The sequence below is a fragment of the Diadema antillarum genome, unplaced genomic scaffold (genome assembly GCF_040938485.1).
Source record: "Diadema antillarum isolate AM-2024a unplaced genomic scaffold, OU_Dant_1.0 scf00000122, whole genome shotgun sequence".
NCBI lineage: Eukaryota > Metazoa > Echinodermata > Echinoidea > Diadematoida > Diadematidae > Diadema > Diadema antillarum.
Genome location: NW_027271011.1, coordinates 2,056,435 through 2,076,820, shown reverse-complemented (window position 1 = coordinate 2,076,820; position 20,386 = coordinate 2,056,435).

Genomic DNA, 20,386 nt, shown 5'->3' with positions numbered 1-20,386 from the left:
CTTGTTCTGGATTCTTTTCCTGAAGACAGGAGCGCCAAACGCCAGATGAGCATGACCAATAGAGCTTCCCTTCTTTTGCGTCATACGCTACGTCGAGTGGATATTCCTTCAGACTGATAAACACGGTGAATTCGAATCCTTCAAGGTCAGCCACCAGAATCCACCGATTGCTGTTGTCGATGACGAACATCTTCTGGATAGCTATTCGGACAAAAATGCCAATTGACATTGACATTACAATGTGTTAGAATGAACGCAAACAAAGGAAAACTGACCACATGTGAATATAATCTGTTAGTGGAATATTGAGCAAACCCGGCTTCGATATCGCGATGGAATCTCATTTTCTTTGCTTGATTCTATATCAAAAAATTATGTAGAATTAAACAGATAAACAAGACCCATCATTTCCTTCATCCATCTTTATTCGTTTTAGGACAATGATTACTAGTATACGAGTGACATTTGCCAGGAGTAAACTCTACATGTACAGGTATGTCTAAACAACAGGGAGATTTGTTCACTGAGCCCAAACATTTTTTTTTTCCTGACGCGAGGTAATTAATCACAACATCAACGGAAAAAAACAAACAAACAAACTATCTGAATGACTACTGACATGATAGTCAAACAAGGTATTGATTGATTCAGCAGCATTTGTTTGCTTGTTTTTGCTTTGACAATCATTACGTTTTTCAACGAATTCAACAAATTGTTATGGAAATAGCTCTTGATTCCTTTACACCCGTTCTTGTAAACATAAACATTTACATGTTAACGTTATCCTAAAATATAATAATACCTTGACATGAAATATGCATTTTGTACCACAGATGAAACGTGTAATTATGTGTTTTATTTTCCTTTCTATTTCCTTCCTTGCATTCCTATTTACTGCGGGATGCAATAATTACATATAGATTGAAACCAAGAAATCGAGAAATGAGAACAATTATCGAATGATCAAAAATCTTCTTCAAAATTATTCTAGAAGTTTGTTATTTCGAAAATGAAACAAGGTTCGTTAGGGCGAAGGTTCCGAAAATGAAACTGGTTTTGAAATTTCGATGGTTCGTCAGTACGCACCTCGTTTTAACAAGAACAGTTGATCGGCTATGCTATGCTTCGCTATTTTTATTTATTTGGTGTGTGTGTGTTTGTGTGTGTGTGTGTGTGTGTGGTTGGAGGCACTCGGTTGCAGAAGTGGACCAGTAGACCAGTGGACCAGTGTCATTAGGTCCTTAAGTACTGTTGTGAGCAACATAGGGTTACACGGTATGCACGATCTTTAAACACATTGTGAAACTCCCCTGTTGGGTTATTTATTCCATGTCACACCAGACCTCAACATGCCTGACTTGTTGCTTTTTCCTTCTAGATCTTTTACGTTCTAAATGGACATTCTTCTTTTTTTTTTATTTGATTTGAATTTTATACACCTAGATAAAAAGAAATATATTTTAAAGGTCCTTACATAATTCAAAGATTATTGTTGAGATCGGATAAGTGTAAAACGATATAAATAATTAAAAAAATCTAATTAATATTGTTGAGATTGGATGAATGTTAAACAATATTAAGATATTTTGCTGTCATTGCTGCGAGTTGTCAGCTATAATGACAAGTTTTTTTACATCATAATAAACAATTATTTTGTTTGTTATGGTCTTCTCGACAAGTAGAGCTCGATTCGAATGTGAGCTCTTTTTTAGTACGTATTTTTGACCGCTATGGAGAGTCCTTATGTTTCATTGAAAGTAATTTAGTTGAGATGTGCAGAACGATCGCTAATATTGTAATTCATAAAATAAAGTTCCATAATGATCTATCATGTCGCACCTCGCACCCTTATTCACTCCCACACATCTATCAGCACACATACATTCACACACAAGCACATGCACAATCACACACACACACACACACACACACACACACACTCACACTTACCCATTTTCAAACTCACACTTTACATACAACGTTCCTGGCCCTCATAATGTCTTTTTTAATGAAACTTCATATCAATTATTGATTTAAGTGATGTATATTTGACCAGAATTAGACAACTCAGGGGCAGATATTATACCATTTCTGACTTTAATAAAAGTATCATTTCAGAAATTGAACCAAATTCTTCAACTGGTAATCATGCATATGACAGTTGAAGCATCCCTATGCAATTTGGATCAAACTCGACTAACAACTTCAGTTTATTTCACTGGAATGCCAGAAGTTTAAACAAGAACTTTGAGTCTTGGAATCACTTCTTACTTCTCTTCAAAATTTTCCTTTTTCTGTTATAGGTATAACGGAAACATGGTTACGCCACACCTTCCCTAATCTATTTAATATTAATGATTATAAAATGATTTGTTTTCATCGTAAATTTGGTAGAGGTGGCGGGGTAGCCCTTTATGTTCATAATGAATTACGGTTTAAGGTTATAAGTGATATTCATAATGAAGGCTGTGAGGATTTGTTTGTTAAATCATTAATGTAAAACACAGAAATAGAATTGTTGGTGTTATCTACCAACCACCTCATAATGTAACAAATATATATCTTTAAACAATCTTGAGGAAGTTTTGAATTGTATGGTTACTTATGAAAATAAAGAAATTTATTTTATAAGTGATTACAATATTGATATGATGAAACCTGATACGTTAGCTTTAAGTTATTAAATACATCATTTGCTTTTCATTCTCATGTTAAAAATCCCATGAGAATCATGCAAAATTCTATAACACTCTTGGATAATTTTTTTTTCCGAATTGTATTGATACAAGCAAGTTCATCAATGGTATACTTTATTATGATGCATCTGATCACCTGCCCACTTTCACTCTTTCACTACATTCAGAATTGAAAATGAATGCAAAAAAAAATAACACACAGGTGATACAGGAAAGAATCGGATTAGAATATTAAATCTGTAATATCTTATTTAACCCACGAAAATTGGAATGATTTTTTTTTTAAATCAGATGCAGGTAAGGCAGGTTTTCTTTGGATAGGTTTTTGTTTTATCATAATAAGAACATATCATAGATTAAAAGGAAATTCAGTAGAAAGAATAAACACCCTCAATTGGATTACCAAGTGAAAAATCCGTTCAATAAAAATCCGTAATAGATCATTTAAAAAGACCCACTATTAATCAATATGATAATCATTTCGATAAGTATAAAAAATATCGAAATAAATTGAACACTTTGATTCGGTTGTCACGTAAGATGTATTATTCTGATAAATTTGAAAATAACTCACACAATGTGAACGATTTATGGGAGACCGTAAATAAAATTACAGGGAATAATAATAAAGAAAATGTTTCAGTATTTTATGATAATGATAAAGAGTTTACAGAACCTCATCATATATAACATGTATATAACACTTATTTTATTAGTATAGGTCCAAAATTACCATCGAATATAGTTAACAATTCTAATATTAGTTCTACAAAGCATCTTCCCCATCATTTCCATAAGACTTTTTTCTTTACTCCAACAGATGAGGAAGAAGTACTTCAGATTGTTAGAAATCTTAAGTCTAGTAGGCCAACCGGCCATGACGGACTTAGTGTATGTCTATACTGAAGAAAATTATTTTCAGTATAATTAAACCTCATACGTATATTTTCAATTTATCTATTTGTACCAGCAAATGTCCTAATTCTTTTAAAATAACAAAAGTGATTCCGATTTTTAAGAAAGGTGATCCTTCACTTTTGACAAATTACCGACAGATTTCCATATTACCTTGTATGTCTAAAATTCTGGAGAAGGTTATTCATAATTCAATTTCAATTCAATTCAATTCATTTATTTTCATTCTTCTTCTTTTTTTTTCTTTTTCAACAAAAGCATAACACAAGATAGATCAAGTTTTACATCATAAGCAAAGAAAATTTGTCTTAATTAATGAATTGTATCAATAAACATAGGAGCGCATACTGGCAAAAAAAAAATAATACAAAGTCATGCTTCAGTTGAAAAAAAAAGGAAGAAAGAGTAGAGAGGGAGTCAGCTGCCTGTGACTTGCGGCAGCTACGGGCCTCCTACTGATGTTCCGCGTGGACCTCTGTTGGCAATCTCCGCGACTCACCCGGAAAAGATTTGATCATGCCCAAAACTTGACTGCGAGTAAATCGGACTTTCGTGCGCACTTCCCGGCAGCGTGTTTTTTTTAGACGGCACAGATTGGGGAAACTAAAAATTTATCGGGGACCCTATCCCTAAACCTAACCCTAATCCTAATCCTAACCCTAACCATCAAACCCTAACCCTAACCCTAACCCTAACCCTAACCCTAACTCCAACCCTAACCCTAACCCTAACCATAACCAAAAACCCTAACCCAACGTTTTTCCCATAGGTTTAACACGCGCCATGCCCCAATCTGTGCCGTCTTTAAAAAAAAACGCTTCCCGGCAACTGCAGGCGAGATACGCGCTATGTACTGTCAGGTGAAGGCCAACTCTTAAGAGGTCCGGGTAGCAAAAAAAAAAAAAAAAAAAAAAAAAAAAAAAAAATCCCCGCAAATCAATCCGCAATGCTTTCCTAGACACGAAGTGACAAGACCTTGAACATGCTCAAAACTTGTTCCGGGTGAGTCGCGAGGGTTTGCCCGCATAGGTGCACGTAGAACGCCAATAGGAGGCCCTTAGCGACAACACCTCGCAGGCAAATCATACGAGGGTACTTCGCAACTGTAGCGCAGGTACTTCACAGCCCCTTTATGTCACTCGTAACTGTAAACGGATCGGTTTCGAGGCTCTCACGCAGGTTACACACGGAATACATGTGTCAGGAAAGGAATATATTTGCCTCGAGTCTTTATGTATATAATTGTATTTATCCATTGATTTTGTACAAAAGTTCGTTAGGTCAATGACGCCTCTGTTGGTTAGGATACTTCAGACAATATATATATGAAAATTAGTTAATTGGATTCAGTTATGCCGCATTACATCACTGTGTTAGGTTCAGGCGAGCTCATCCGGCTGTGAAGTTAGATTAATGATATTCAGGAATATGATTAGGTGCTAGGGAACCTTAATTTAGTAAGTAGGGATAGTTTGCTTTGTGAGGATGATTTTTAATGCATACCTTTGTCTGAGCCATATGTTAATTGATTTTAGCAGTTTGTGTATAAGTATGGGCGTTAGGGAATGTAAGGCAGAGAAACATTTTGGTTAGCGCACAAAACAAATCGGTACGGGGCTTGAATTAACGTCGGCGAGCGGGACTGTCATACTGAGACAACTACCGGTACAAGCCGAGGGACGAGCGTCGCTAGCTGAGCCACACCTGCTGAGCCACATCCGCTGGTCAACGACCTGCGGTCTACTGGGCACGACGCTGGCGCAGTACCAACTACCAAAGGGGGGATGTGAACCCGGAGCCCAGAGCAGTATAACCAAAAGTTACATGTTTATTTATACTTTGTTTTGTATTTGATATTTGATATGAAATCATCGACTTTGTAAACAAAACCAAAACTTGATTATTATTATTATTAAAAACATTGATTTAACTGTACTTGATTCGTTTCGACTTGAATGATTACGTGACAAAGTAGCAGAGTAAATAACAAAAAAGGTTGCTTATGTGACAATTTAGAGGTCCCACCGAGACTAGGAAAAAAAAATGAATGAAACTTGCATTTGCGACTTGAAATAAGCGTTGTTACAATGATGATTCTGAATTGAATGTTATTGTATTCCGCTGATACACGTTGATATAGTACACCTGTGCTGAATTTCACGTGCTAAACCTGTTGGTTGTGAATTTTGACAACATTGCCTGTGTGATGGTTTTATGTGATTTTGCTGGCCCGGTGTACTTTGTGTATGACATCTTACCCAAGGTGTTTCTCCCCAATGGTTACGCCCTTGGTACCTTTTGACAAGACATAGATAGGTGGTTACGATTTACGTGTCGTGAATTCCGGTAGGGGATTTTTCTATGCTATGAACCTTGTCAAGTAAATAGAGTCTGTGTTCTCCACGGTTTGCCCCACGCCCTGACGCCAGGTTATGCCCTTGGTAGTGTCGTTGAGATTTAGCTCCGAGCGGAATTGATTTACGTATCATTAATTCCGGTATGAAAGGGAATTTTGCCGGCTATGAATCTTCACGTGTGAATGGGGTTGTAGTTATCTCTCATTGTTTAATTTGCATGCCAAGTTACGTCTGTGGTATCGTTGGGATCCAGTAGCTGGGAACGGTTATGATTTGCGTGTCATGAAATTTCGGTAGGGAATTTTCCTAAGCTGTGAACTTTGTCGAATGAAAGGCGTTCGTGTTTTCGATCTTTTTTTTATTCCATGCCAGGTTACGCCCTTGGTAGCATTTAGATTTGCCTATAGAGTGGTGAATGATTTGCAAGCTGTATGATCCAATAGGGAGTATTGTGAGGCAGTGTTTTGTTTCTTTGTATGATTACGATCAATACCGTCATCGTGTAATTGGTGCTTGTCTCCTAGTTCGGTTTATAATTCTGATTGTTGAGTACAAGGTGTAGTTAAATTTGCCAAGTATGGCTAGTGTTGAGCAAATGAAAGAATTTTCTACGTTAGGTGGGGAAATGGGCCTCACTGGTAGCGAGTTGAGTCAGTTTGTAACTGAACGCTGTCAGGCATTAGAGCGAGAAAGAGAGCGAGAAAGAGAGAAAGATATTAAAGAAAAGGAACTCGAAGCTGAGCGTGAAGCTAGGGAGAGAGAGAGCGAGAAGCTAAGGAAAGGAGCGTGAACATGAAATTAAACTCGCACAGTTACGTAAGGAAACAGGGGAAGATTTGCGTAGTTCTCAGTTAGGGGGAATCAAGCTAAAAGTAGGCCAATTTGATGATGTCCATGACAAGTTTGATGCGTAAATAACCAAATTCGAGATATTAATGAAAAGTCAAAATGTACATACTGACTTGTGGGTATTGCACCTTATCTCTAACCTAACCGGGAAGGCACTGGATGTTGTTAATAGAATGAGTAGTGAGGATCGTCAGAAATATGGGATAGTGAAGAATGAACTTATGTCTTACTATCATCTGACTGAGGAGGGATACAGGCGTCGTATCAGGGCCCCGTTTTATCAAAAAATAAATTTAACGTTAAGTTAAGATAATCTATGATTAACTTCTCATATCAACTCTAAGTCCACTTAATCTATGATTAACTTCCAAGTTAACTTGAAGTCCGTTTTATCAAGACACCCACAGTTGGAAAAAATTTAACTTCCTCCAAAATCAACATATAAGTTTTCTCAACCGCTCCAAATCCATGATTAACTTAACAGTTGATAAATATCAACTTTAAATAGAAACAGTCTAGGTAGACTCAATTGTAAGGCAATTTACAGAAGAAAGATGACTGTCACATATTCCTAGTCTAGCTGGGGTCTTGTCACAAATGTTTGTCTGTTAACTGCTCACTTTCTCTAACATTTAGTTGCGTTTCTTTCATGTAATTATGGTCTTTTCCTTGCATGAAATTCACGATCGGCACGCATTGCTTACGCGACTGCTGCACGCAAACACCCTAGGCAGCAGTCTCAATCCCAGCCTGCGCGCCCGGCGCCTCGGCCCGCCTGCCCTCTCGCCAATCAAGACATCGCCAGCAAGGGCAAGTAACCGAGTACGGTACTGTAACTGGAACCGCGTCTGTGTGCAATGCATATCTTGTCAAAGAACCCATATGCGAGGAAACCAGTGATTTCTGACGTGCGTAGGCCTGCGTAGAGCTAGTTCGTCAATAGATACTAATTAAGAGTAATTAGTAGGCCTACACTGTAAAAAATTTGTTTAGTTTCTAAACACCTAACTAAACACTTTTCTGTGACAGTTTAAAAACACTGCGACGTGTTTATATATTAAACATGTTTATGAACTAAACACATGCTGTGTTTATTTTCAGCACACCCTAGGTGTTTATCACACACACATGTTTATGTTTTAAACGGTTCTGATGTTTAAAAACTAAACACCTGCTGTGTTTATAGCCTAAACACCAAACGTTTACACCGTAATCACTCACAGTGTTTAAATACTAAACACCGCACAGTCACATAATCACCCACAATGTTTAAGATCTAAACACTGAACCAAAAAATAAACATGACGCACTGTTTACAATGTAAACACTGCGACATGTTTATTCGCTGTGACAGATTAAAAACACTGCGACATGTTTATTTGCCATTTTAGTGTTTATTCTCAGAACACATGTCTGATTTTTTAGATCGATCACAAAATTGCATACACTAAACGTGTGACATGTTTACATATTAAACATCGCAATTTCTCAGTGTTTATATGATACATGTTTACACCTTATACATGCTGAGTGTTTATATGAGACATGTTTACACATCATACATGGTAATTTCCACGTGTTTATATGAGACATGTTTACACATCATACATTCATACATGCTAATTTCTACGTGTTTAAATGAGACATATCATCATGCATGTTAATTTCCATGTATTTATTAATGTAAAGTGGATTGTTTCCACTTTTTTTGCATGGAATAAGATAAACGCATAACATTATATAGAATTTACCCAGTATGTACCAAATCATCAGCACACTTACATCGCATAAAAATACCAGGGAAGACCTGGGTTAGCTTTCACAAACATTTTGGCTACAAGAGTTAAAGGCAGTTCTCTGAATGCAAGTTATCAAAACATCAGTCAAAGCTTGGGCAATATCTGATGAATAATAAGTTAAAATCCTTTAAAGGGGAAATCGAGTCCAATAAACAAGTCTGATAAAAAAGAGTAAAACCTTACCAGTTTAACAGTAAAAAAATTGAATGAAATCGGATGAAAAATAAGGAAGTTATCAAATTGTGAAGATTTGCTAATTTCTGCAAAGCAGTTAAAAGTGGATATGAATATGCAAATGAGTGAGTTGACCATGCCATAACCTCACAATTTTCCGTTGATCGCGTACCCCCCCAAAAATGATGAAATTCAATGTTTATATTAATGAAATGTGAAACATTATGGTATTGCTGGTTGAATAACTTCAGAAAAGTGATCAATTAGATATATCAGGACTTGAGCCTCGGGAATAATTGCGTTTGAATGAAAAACTTGAAATTAAGTAAGTTGTGAGGGAATGACATGCCCACGTTGCCATTTGCATATTCATATCAACCATTCAAGAACTGTTTCCTCAAAAATTAGCGAAACTTCAAAATGTCATAACTTCCTTATTTTACATCCGATTTCGATCAAAATTTTACCAATGGACTCTTAATATTTTATTCTTTCTTATCAGACTAACTTGTATTTGGACTGGATTTTCCCCTTGAAATATTGCCATGTTATTGCTATACGACACAATACCGAGTTAAATGCAAGATACCTGGGAGTCACTGGCCTGTACACGAAGACGTAAATGGAATTCTCTCCTATACACACAGTAAAGTTTGTATTTGCAGGAAATGACACATAACTCATTTTGGAGAAAAAAAAATATTGCATTTAACAATTACTTTTCAGTCACATGTAATTCTTAGCCTACTTTCAAGACTTGCCGTCTTTCTACTGTATTCAGAACTAATTCTTAGTATTGTAAAACAAACGAATAAACTTGCTGATTGTGAATTGCAACTCAACGCTTCGGAAGCTTGACATGTATGTAACACCTCCAGGAACATAACTGCAGTCTGTGAACAAATCGATGCCGACCTCGAAGATTGCATCAATTATTGACAAAGTGCTTTGGGGTGTACCCGAACCAAATTAGGCTCACGGCAAATTATACCATGCACAACACTATGGTCGTATTGGTACTGATCAGGGAGTGTAGATGATGCACTCATCATAAAGAGACCCCCCCCCCCAAAAAAAAAAAATAATAATAATAATAATAAATAAATAAATAAATAAATAAATAAATAAATTAAAAAAAAATAATGTTTTCACTGCATTTAGCCTGTGGTGAACATCTGCACTCCCTGATCAGTACCAATAATGGAACTTAAATACATACATGATATTGTTCTTTTCACTGCGACGTTCACTGAAAGTACATGTAGGCTAACAGTACTGTATTGATTTTTCACTTTTGCTATTTCGAGAAAAATCTTAGAATGTTAGTGGTTTTCAAAAGGTGAGTGAGAAAAAACTTCTACCTTGCTAGAACCTTGGAGAAAGAAGTCAAACTCTATGGGTATACATGAATAGTCTATTAGAGTCTAATCAGTCTCATCATACTCCACATAATCATGGTATGGAGGGCTACTTTCAATCTCGACACAGCAGAATTTTTGGTAAAGACAAGAGGATAATAAATGAACAAAGAAAAAATAATGCATTGCAACTGGAGGCGGGAGGGTATGCAAGGCTGTCATGAACACGCGATGTGATCAGCAAGACTCCTCCCTTGTCAATTTGTCAGTCAGTTGCAAGACTCCCCCCTATTCTCCACGCATGTTGTACTACATTTCTGATACCTCTTTCCATGTGACCGATTTCAAGAATATCTCAGAAAGAAAATATTAACTTACGAATGCTGCATTTCCTATCAGGTCTACAAGAAAATTGCACAGAATTCCAAACAAATGCAACTACTGGCTTTTTATTTGCGTCCAATATCTGCTGATTGTATTTGAAGCACCTGAGGGAAAAAAAATGAAATGGCTGATATTTTGATTTGATTTGTTTTGATTTCTATATTCCTTTTTGCACAAGAATATAATAGAAAGCCAATCGAACAAAGTTCTTGAGTAATATCTTAACAGTGAATTACAAGGATATTGGTTGATGAATAAAATGAAGTGAATAAAACTGTTTTTCTTAGTAGTGCAAAACGATTTCGAGCAAGTGTCTTTACATAATAGATAGCATTACAATTTTACGTACCAGCTGTTAAAATAAGACAATTACACATATCTATGAGCAATAAGAATACAGGTGACCATTATCGTAAGCACAGAGGACAATAGAATCGCTTTGTTTTGGATATCCCTGCCATTTCAAAACCAATTTTCATCAAATAAGCATTGAATTCCTCTTCGAATTATATAGGCCCCCTACCTTCATATTTCTTTAGAGGTTCATCATTATGTAATACACGCATACACGCACACGGAGAACTGAAGCCCCAGCGCATTCAAAACCCTATCAACCCCCATATGATTTACTTTATTCTAGTATACAGGTTTAGATGCACACTGTCAGTGAAGAAAAAAAAACAATAGAAAGGTTGCTCTAACAGGTGGGATGCTTCCTAATAGGTCTGTAGTGCATCATGACGATGTGAGACATCACATGGCTAGCGGGAAAAAGATTATTAACATTCAAAATCATTATCCATGGTTCATTTCCTTCATATGGCATGTAGGCCTATAGATATACTGTATATCAGTATATCTTGCGATGTCCTTGTAATCCTCAGATGTTTGCACTTTTAGACGGGTTGTATAGAAGTAAGCGCATGCATCTTTCATTCTAATCCAGACAGGTTTGGCGTGATCCCCGATCAATTCTTCCATGACGTACTGGTGCTGGTAAAAAGAAATGATTACACAAGGAAAACAAGTCAGTTGGCTTTGCAATACAATGGACTTAACTGCTCCCATAGATTCTGAAAATGAATGGATAGCAAAGAAGTTGACTGAATCCATAAGCAAGTTCAAGTTAAAAGGAATGACAGAATCCCTTCATCACATTAGCACATAGTGTCTTGCGTCAGTTTTTACTTACTTTGCTGAATTTTCTGGAAATAATTCAAGTATTTTTTGTTGTTGTTGTTTCTTCTTTCTTATTCATCATCATTATCAAGCAGAGTTACGACCATACTGTATCCTTTGTCTCTTGGGTGAAGATTTTCACATCTGTAACTTACACTTTCAACAATATTTGCAATAAATAAATTTTCCATGTTTATTTTAGCTAATGGATTGAATTCGGGAGTCGGGAGTAGGTAACCCCCCCCCCCCAAAAAAAAAAACACACACACACACACACACACACACACACACAAATAGAAGAACTTAAAGCATCTAAAATCTGCATTTTATAGAAACTCATTTACATGCCCTTTAAAGGACAAGTTCACCTTCATAAACATAAGGATTGAGAAAATGCAACAATATTAGTAGAACACATCAGTGAAAGTTTGAGGAAAATTGGACAATCGATGCAAAAGTTATGAATTTTTTTAATTTTTTGTGTTGGAACCGCTGGATGAGGAGACTACTACAGCTTGTGAGTCATATGCGGACAACAGTATAAAGAAAATATAAAAGAAAATTCAACATATTTTCACTTTTTTTTTGCATAATAAAAGAGCAATTGACTTGCCTCTTTCTAAAGGCAGGGGGAATAATATTACCCATAACATTTATCGGTAACGAGTCAGGGGAATGTGTACTTGTTTCAAAAGATGGAATTTTGTGAAATTCTCTTTATATTTAGGTGATCCGAGTATCCTCTCGGATCACCTTCTGTATCTGTACTGATTCTTTGTTTTCCTTCTTCTTCTTCTTTATTTCTGGACAAAATTTGTGTATCGGTTAGCTCAGAAAGTCCTCTTCCTATCAATGCCAAAATTATACCATATATGTATCATGTCCCAAAGACGACGGGTCAAGTAAAATCGTAGTGATCAGTCGACCGTGACGTCACTATGACGTCATTATATGAAAACACATTTTCAATCATATCTCATTAATGGAATGGAATATTTCAATGAAATTTACGTCACATATATTTCAAGTCAAGCGCATTCTACTCATATTCTCAAAATTCATATTTATCTCAAAACGCGCGCGTACGCGCGCGTTGAAATATTTGTATGCTCAAATCCAGCTCAAATTTTTTTTGCACACGTTTCAGACCATTTGGAGCATTTTTTCAAAAATTGAAAAAATTGGACGGACGCGTACGCGCGCGCACATATACGCACGCACAGCTAATATGAAATAGAAATTTTCAATTTTTTTACACGGATCGGATGTCCGAAATTTCAAGGAATATTTCTACCAAGTTTCAAGTCGATCCGACTCAATATGACGTCATACGGGCCCGTCAAATTCAAAATTCCGCGCGTGCGTCAATGTTGATACACAGTGCAACTATGCCAAAAAACCGCCAATTTTAAATCGGATTTTACACGTCAGGATGGACGGTGACCCCCCATTTTCTTTACATATTCTGAAAGGTGATGAGTTGTACATGTCATTTCATGGGCTGGCTATGCTGATAAAATGATTAAAAGATATCAAATTTCTTAATAAAGTAAAAAAAGTAAATTTTCAAAATGACGTCATCAAATTTCAAGTTTACTCGAGCGTATCTCACTAATCCTTTGCCAATTTTCACCCAAATTTCAATATATTGTAGCTTATGAAATGTTCTTTCATAAATGTAATTAAACAATTTTGATTTGATGACGACATCACCTCAAAAAAATGGATTGAAGGTAACCTTGTCAAATTTGACCAGTTTACGTGTAATCTCTATGGGAGTGCAATTTTTATGGAAATGAAAATTGACATGACTATTTTTATCGAGCACTAGCTCACTTATGCTTCGGTGAATTTCTCTAAGATTTTAATATGTTGTAGCTGAGATGTAGGGCTATCGTAAGTGTGCCCTTCGTTTTTTCATACGTTGTCGGGATCACGTAAAAAAACTTGGTTGAAATTAAAGTTTATCTTCGATGTATTGAAATATTTCTTTCTTTTTGCAACTTTCTTTGCAATAACTCAAGAAAAACAGCCCCTATCACCTTCATATTTTGCACATGTTTAGTTCATGTCACGAAAATTATTTCATAAAATCACAACTACTTGATCAGACGCCATCTTGGGTATGTAAATTAGGGTCAAAGGTCATAGATGTTTCATCCTGTATCTTGGTGAATACATGTCCTATCTTTCCCATATTTTGCACATGTAAAGACCATGTTACAGGGATCATTTCATAAAATAACCACTTTTTGCTCAGATGCCATCTTGTCTGTGTAAAGTGGGGTCAAAGGTCATATGTACTTCTTTTTCTATCTTTGCTATGACGTGTTATCTCTATGGGAGGGAATTTTTTAGATGTGAAAATTGACATGACTCTCTTTATCGAGCACTATCTTACTTATGCTTCGGTGAATTTCTCTCAGATTTTGATATGTTGTAGCTGAGACTTTGCAGTATCAGGACTCGAATCATTGATTAAAAAAAAAGATCGGATCACCTTAATTTGTCAGTGATGACAAATTACAATCTCTAGTGTTAAACTTCCCGTTGTCACAAAAAAGTTCTTTCTCCTCAAATGTTGTGTAGAGGTTAGCTCAGAAAGTCCTTATCCTATCAATGTCAAAATTATACCATATATGTATCATGTCCCAAAGACGACAGATCTAACAAAATCATAGTGATCAGTCGAAAGTGACGTCACTATGACGTCATTATATGAAAACACATTCTCATTCATATCTCATTAATGGAATGGAATTTTTCTATGAAATTTACCTCACATATAGTTCGAATCAAGTTGATTCTACTCATGTTCTCAAAATTCATCTGTACTCTTCAAACGCGCGCGTACGCGCGCGTTGAAATATTTGTATGCTCAAATCCAGCTCAAACTTTTTTTGCACACGTTTCAGACCATTTGGAGCATTTTTTGAAAAATTGAAAAAATTGGACGGACGCGTACGCGCGCGCATATATACGCACGCACAGCTAATATGAAATAGAAATTTTCAATTTTTTTACACGGATCGGATGTCCGAAATTTCAAGGAATATTTCTACCAAGTTTCAAGTCGATCCGACTCAATATGACGTCATACGGGCCCGTCAAATTCAAAATTCCGCGCGTGCGTCAATGGGGATACACAGTGCAACTATGCCAAAAAACCGCCAATTTTAAATCGGATTTTACTCGTCAGGATGGACGGTGACCCCCCATTTTCTTTACATATTCTGAAAGGTGATGAGTTGTACATGTCATTTCATGGGCTGGCTATGCTGATAAAATGATTAAAAGATATCAAATTTCTTAATAAAGTAAAAAAAGTAAATTTTCAAAATGACGTCATCAAATTTCAAGTTTACTCGAGCGTATCTCACTAATCCTTTGCCAATTTTCACCCAAATTTCAATATGTTGTAGCTTATGAAATGTTCTTTCATAAACGTATTAAACAATTTTGATTTGATGACGACATCACCTCGAAAAAATGGATTGAAGGTAACCTTGTCAAATTTGACCAGTTTACGTGTAATCTCTATGGGAGTGCAATTTTTCTGGAAATGAAAATTGACATGACTATCTTTATCGAGCACTAGCTCACTTATGCTTCGGTGAATTTGTCTAAGATTTTAATATGTTGTAGCTGAGATGTAGGGCTATCGTGAATGTGCCCTTCGTTCTTTCATACGTTGTCGGGATGACGTGAAAAAACTTGGTTGAAATTAAAGTTTATCTTCGATGTATTGAAATATTTCTTTCTTTTTGCAACTTTCTTTGCAATAACTCAAGAAAAAAAGCCCCTATCACCTTCATATTTTGCACATGTTTAGTTCATGTCACGAAAATTATTTCATAAAATAACAACTACTTGATCAGACGCCATCTTGGGTATGTAAATTAGGGTCAAAGGTCATAGATGTTTCATCCTGTGTCTTGGTGAATACATGTCCTATCTTTCCCATATTTTGCACACGTAAAGACCATGTTACAGGGATCATTTCATAAGATAACCACTTTTTGCTCAGATGCCATCTTGTCTGTGCAAAGTGGGGTCAAAGGTCTGAGTACTTCTTTTTCTATCTTTGCTATGACGTGTTATCTCTATGGGAGGGAATTTTTTAGATGTGAAAATTGACATGACTCTCTTTATCGAGCACTATCTTACTTATGCTTCGGTGAATTTCTCTCAGATTTTAATATGTTGTAGCTGAGACTTTGCAGTATCAGGACTCGAATCATTGATAAAAAAAAGATCGGATCACCTTAATTTGTCAGTGATGACAAATTACAATCTCTAGTTTCCTTATATTGTTGTACGCATGTGACATCTAAGTTATTCATACACTGCAGTAGTCTTCTCATCCAGCGGGTACTGCACAAAAACTTCAAAAATTCATAACTTTTGAACGGATTGTCTGATTTTCCTCAAACTTTCAATGATGTGTTCTACTAATATTGCTACATTCTCTCAATCCTTATGTTTATGAAGGTGAACTTGTCCTTTAAGTACATAATATTCATTGATTTGGCTCTGCAATTTTGAGTACTTACTTGATTTCCAATTTCCACATGGGCAGTATACAGTGATGTACTATCCCCAGTCGATTTACTCTGCTGACTACACCATGCCTCGTTCTCTGCCAGCAGAGGTAATGTCTTGCAGGATTTATACAGTACACGTCAGGACATCATCGTCACCCACTTTGGTGCCATCGCCATCCCCTTCCAAGACATCCTAATGGGCTTTACATTCAATTTTCACCACCTGTTGAGTGAAGAATTTACAGGGAATAAAACTGAATTTCACTCAAAATATAGTCACTAACCCATCGTCATTCACATGAAAGATACTTCATAACTTCGTAAAATTAAGGTAGATACAGTGAGTTTACCCGCTAGGCCGAGTTTACCCATAACTACGGTACCGGTAATTTGCAGAGTGTAGGCCTAGATATTGTAACGTTAACAACACTAACACGTTACAGTAAGACTAAGAGCGTTCCCTGTTCTAACGTAACTTAGTCGTTAGATTTAGAAATAGAAAACTAAAACAAACGAGCAAAATCTTTAAGGGCGTAGCTTATTTCCACGCCTACAACAGTTTTACATTAAACGAGGGCGATTTTGCAATCAATCTTGTTATTCACCGACTTAGCAGACTTAGCAGACTCACCGCTTTCATACAGGCCGGCCAGGCTAGAACTTTATCCCTTCGACGCCATCTTCGCTAGATCCGCTCCTTTATGCAGTGCATGCATGCAGCTCAGTCAGCAGTGCAGTCGATTGATCGAGTCGTAAGTGCAGTAGTGTGTGGACGACCGGCCAAGCCTAGAACGAATGCGCACGTACTGTAGGCCTACGCACATCACGCTGCTGGGGCATGCAATCGCAGCACCAGCCAGCCAATCAGACAGATCCATCCGTACAGGTACGTACGCGCGCGCACATATCCTTTCCCGCCAATTGTGCATTGATTATGGTCATAATCATGCATAGCACGAGTGGGCGCTAGAAGCGCACGCACAGGGCACCACTGCGTGCGTTGTGGCCGCGGCCGTCATGTCACATGCGCTGCTGACTTGTAGAGTACGAGTATAAGTGTTTATGTTAAACATGTGCGGTGTTTAGAACGTGTTTACGAGGCGTTCTAAATGTAAACGCGTCTGTTTATCCTGACAGTAGAAGTGTTTAGGCCTAACCAACAAACATTTGGGTAATGCCCTAAATCATGAACGAAATCATTAACAAAGGCAACTCCCATTTTTTTTTCTAGCAGTTAAAATATAAGACTGTACATGCGAAACCAAAATATAAATTTATTACAGTTGTATTACATATTTTTAGGTTATCCTTTTTCCTAATTGATTAGGCATTTCCATGAAAGGCCTAAAACATGAATTATTTCATAGTGCATCTTGATGTCGTAACAGTTTCCACTTTCTCGTGATAAAAGGAAACTAGAAATTGCAATTTACACACCATTTCCAACACTTCTCCATATATATATGGACATATTGAGATTAACATAGCGTGACCAGAATAAACACTCCAACTAAACACTCCAAGCTAAACACTTTAACTCTCAATACTTTACACGTGCTATACACACCGGGTGTTTAGATGTTAAACAAAGTGTTTAGATTTTTAACACTGTGTTTAGTTCATAAACATGTCGCATGTCGCATTTTTCACAGTGTAGGTCTATACAGAAAATAAAGAGTTTAATTCTATTTCATTTCATTCATTTCATTCATTTTATTTTACCACGGATAAAAAGCCCAATCAGCAAATATACTGTTTTTCAATGGGGCCGTGAATCAGTGTACAGAAATCATATTAACATGATAAGAAATGATTTAAGTAAAAACAAACAAAAACATCAACATTTGTTGCACTTCATCCACAAAAGTAAGGGTTAACATAACTTTCACAACACAAATCTACACAATAATCACAGCATGAACATAAATATAAAAAACTATATAACAAACTATAAAAAATAACTAAACTATATAACAAACTATGTATCACCGTCCAGAGCTTATGTGTATTGAAATTTTTTTTGCCAAAGCAAAAACCTATTATTATAGTATATTGGTACCGTCCTCCAAACTCCCACGATGCGATTTTTGATCAGTTTGAAACTTTACTACAGTCGTTAGAATTTTCCTCAAAAGATGTTATAATTTACGGAGATTTCAACTGTGATTTAATGAAGAAACCTTGGTCATGTCAATCGAGACGGCTTCAACTTTTAGCTGAAGATTTCGATCTGAAGCAATGTGTCGACAAGCCGACAAGAATCACACCATCGACAGCTACATTGATAGACGTGTTGTTTTCATCTTGTAAGGATAAAGTGAAACTCTGTGATGTCCTGCCGTTATCAATTAGTGATCATTATATGATCGTTTGCTCTTTAGGTAAAGCCAAGGCTGGGAAAGGTTACCATAAGTTTACATATTGCCGAAATATGAAAATGCTTGATCTGGAGGACTTTAAGGCTGATTTAGAAAAGATTAGCTGGGATGATGTACTGCTTACTGGGTAATGGGTGAGTCAGATCCGAACAGTGCGTATGACAAATTTTCTCATAAGTTTATTCCTCTATTGGATAAACATGCCCCCTTCGAAAGAAAAGAATACGGCATCGAGAGTCACCGTGGATGAATATTGATATATTACGTAAGATGCGTGAAAGAGATCACATGAAACAACAAGCCCTTCGCTCTAAAATCGACGAGGATTGGAAATTATATAAGAGATTGAGAAACTCTGTAACTGATATGATACGGCGAGCAAAACGAGCTTATGTGTCTGAAAGCATTGTAAGGAATAATGGTGATACAAATGCAATGTGGAAATCAATACGACGTATAATGCCAAAGAAAAACAGTGATACTCCCATTCAAAAGTTGATCATTGAGGGAAATGAAGTTAAAGGTTCAAAAGAAATAGCGGCCTCTTTGAATGATCATTTTGTAAGCTTGGCTGCTAGAAGAAAACAGGAGTCTAATACGAAATTTGGTAAAAATATGCAACAATATTTATCTAGGATTAGATCTCAGTTCACTTTTACTCAAATTTCTCCAAATGATGTAATGAATGTTACAAAAAATATTTCGAGGAACAAAGCTACTGGTTTGGATCAAATTCCTGCCTGTATCATAAAAGATACTATTGATTTTATTGTCGAACCTTTGACCCACATTCTAAATCTGTCATTGAAAACTGGTAAAATTCCAAGTATATGGAAAAGGGCACGTGTAACACCTATCCACAAAGGTGGTGATAAAGACAACCCATCAAATTATAGACCGATATCAATTTTACCAGTAATGTCCAAAATATTAGAGAAAATTGTATTTGATCAAATATATTGTTACCTGTGTCAAAATGACATACTCAGCTCTCATCAACATGGTTTCCGCCCTGGTCATTCCACTTTAACCGCATTGTGGTATTTAACAGATGGAATGTGTAAACAAATTGATAATGGAAATGTAATTGGTGTCGTCACTCTGGATTTAGAAAAGGCGTTCGATTTGATTTCCTTTGATGTTGTCATTGAGAAATTAAGATATCTTGGATTCGACCCACAAGCATTGCATTGGTTCAGTGATTATTTCACTAACAGAGAGCAGTCAACCTTGGTAAACGGAAACTTGTCAGCAAGTAGGACGGTTACAAGCGGAGTGTCACAGGGAAGCATTCTTGGGCCCCTTTTGTTTATCTTAGCTTTAAACGATCTGCATAAATCTGTCAAGAAGTGTGCGCTTTCCCTATATGCAGATGACACTTGTTTATATTTTCCTTCAAAGGATCCGTCTTGTTTACAGAAAACAATCAATGATGACCTAGTGTCACTTCTTGAATGGTTTAAAAGTAACGAATTATTGTTAAATGTAAACAAATGTCAGTTTATGTTGATTGGATCTAAACGGAATTTGCGAAATTTTCAGAATGTTCATCTTAACATTCAAAATACACCTCTGCAAAGAGTTTCAGAATGCAGATATCTCGGGGTCATTCTCGATGAAAACCTAACATGGACCCCACAAATTGAAAACGTTAGAAGCAAAACGCTTAAAGTCTTTCATGCAGTCAAGCGTATAAGAAAGTACATCGATAAGGATACCTCCCTGTTGTTATACAAAACTCTAATCCAACCCC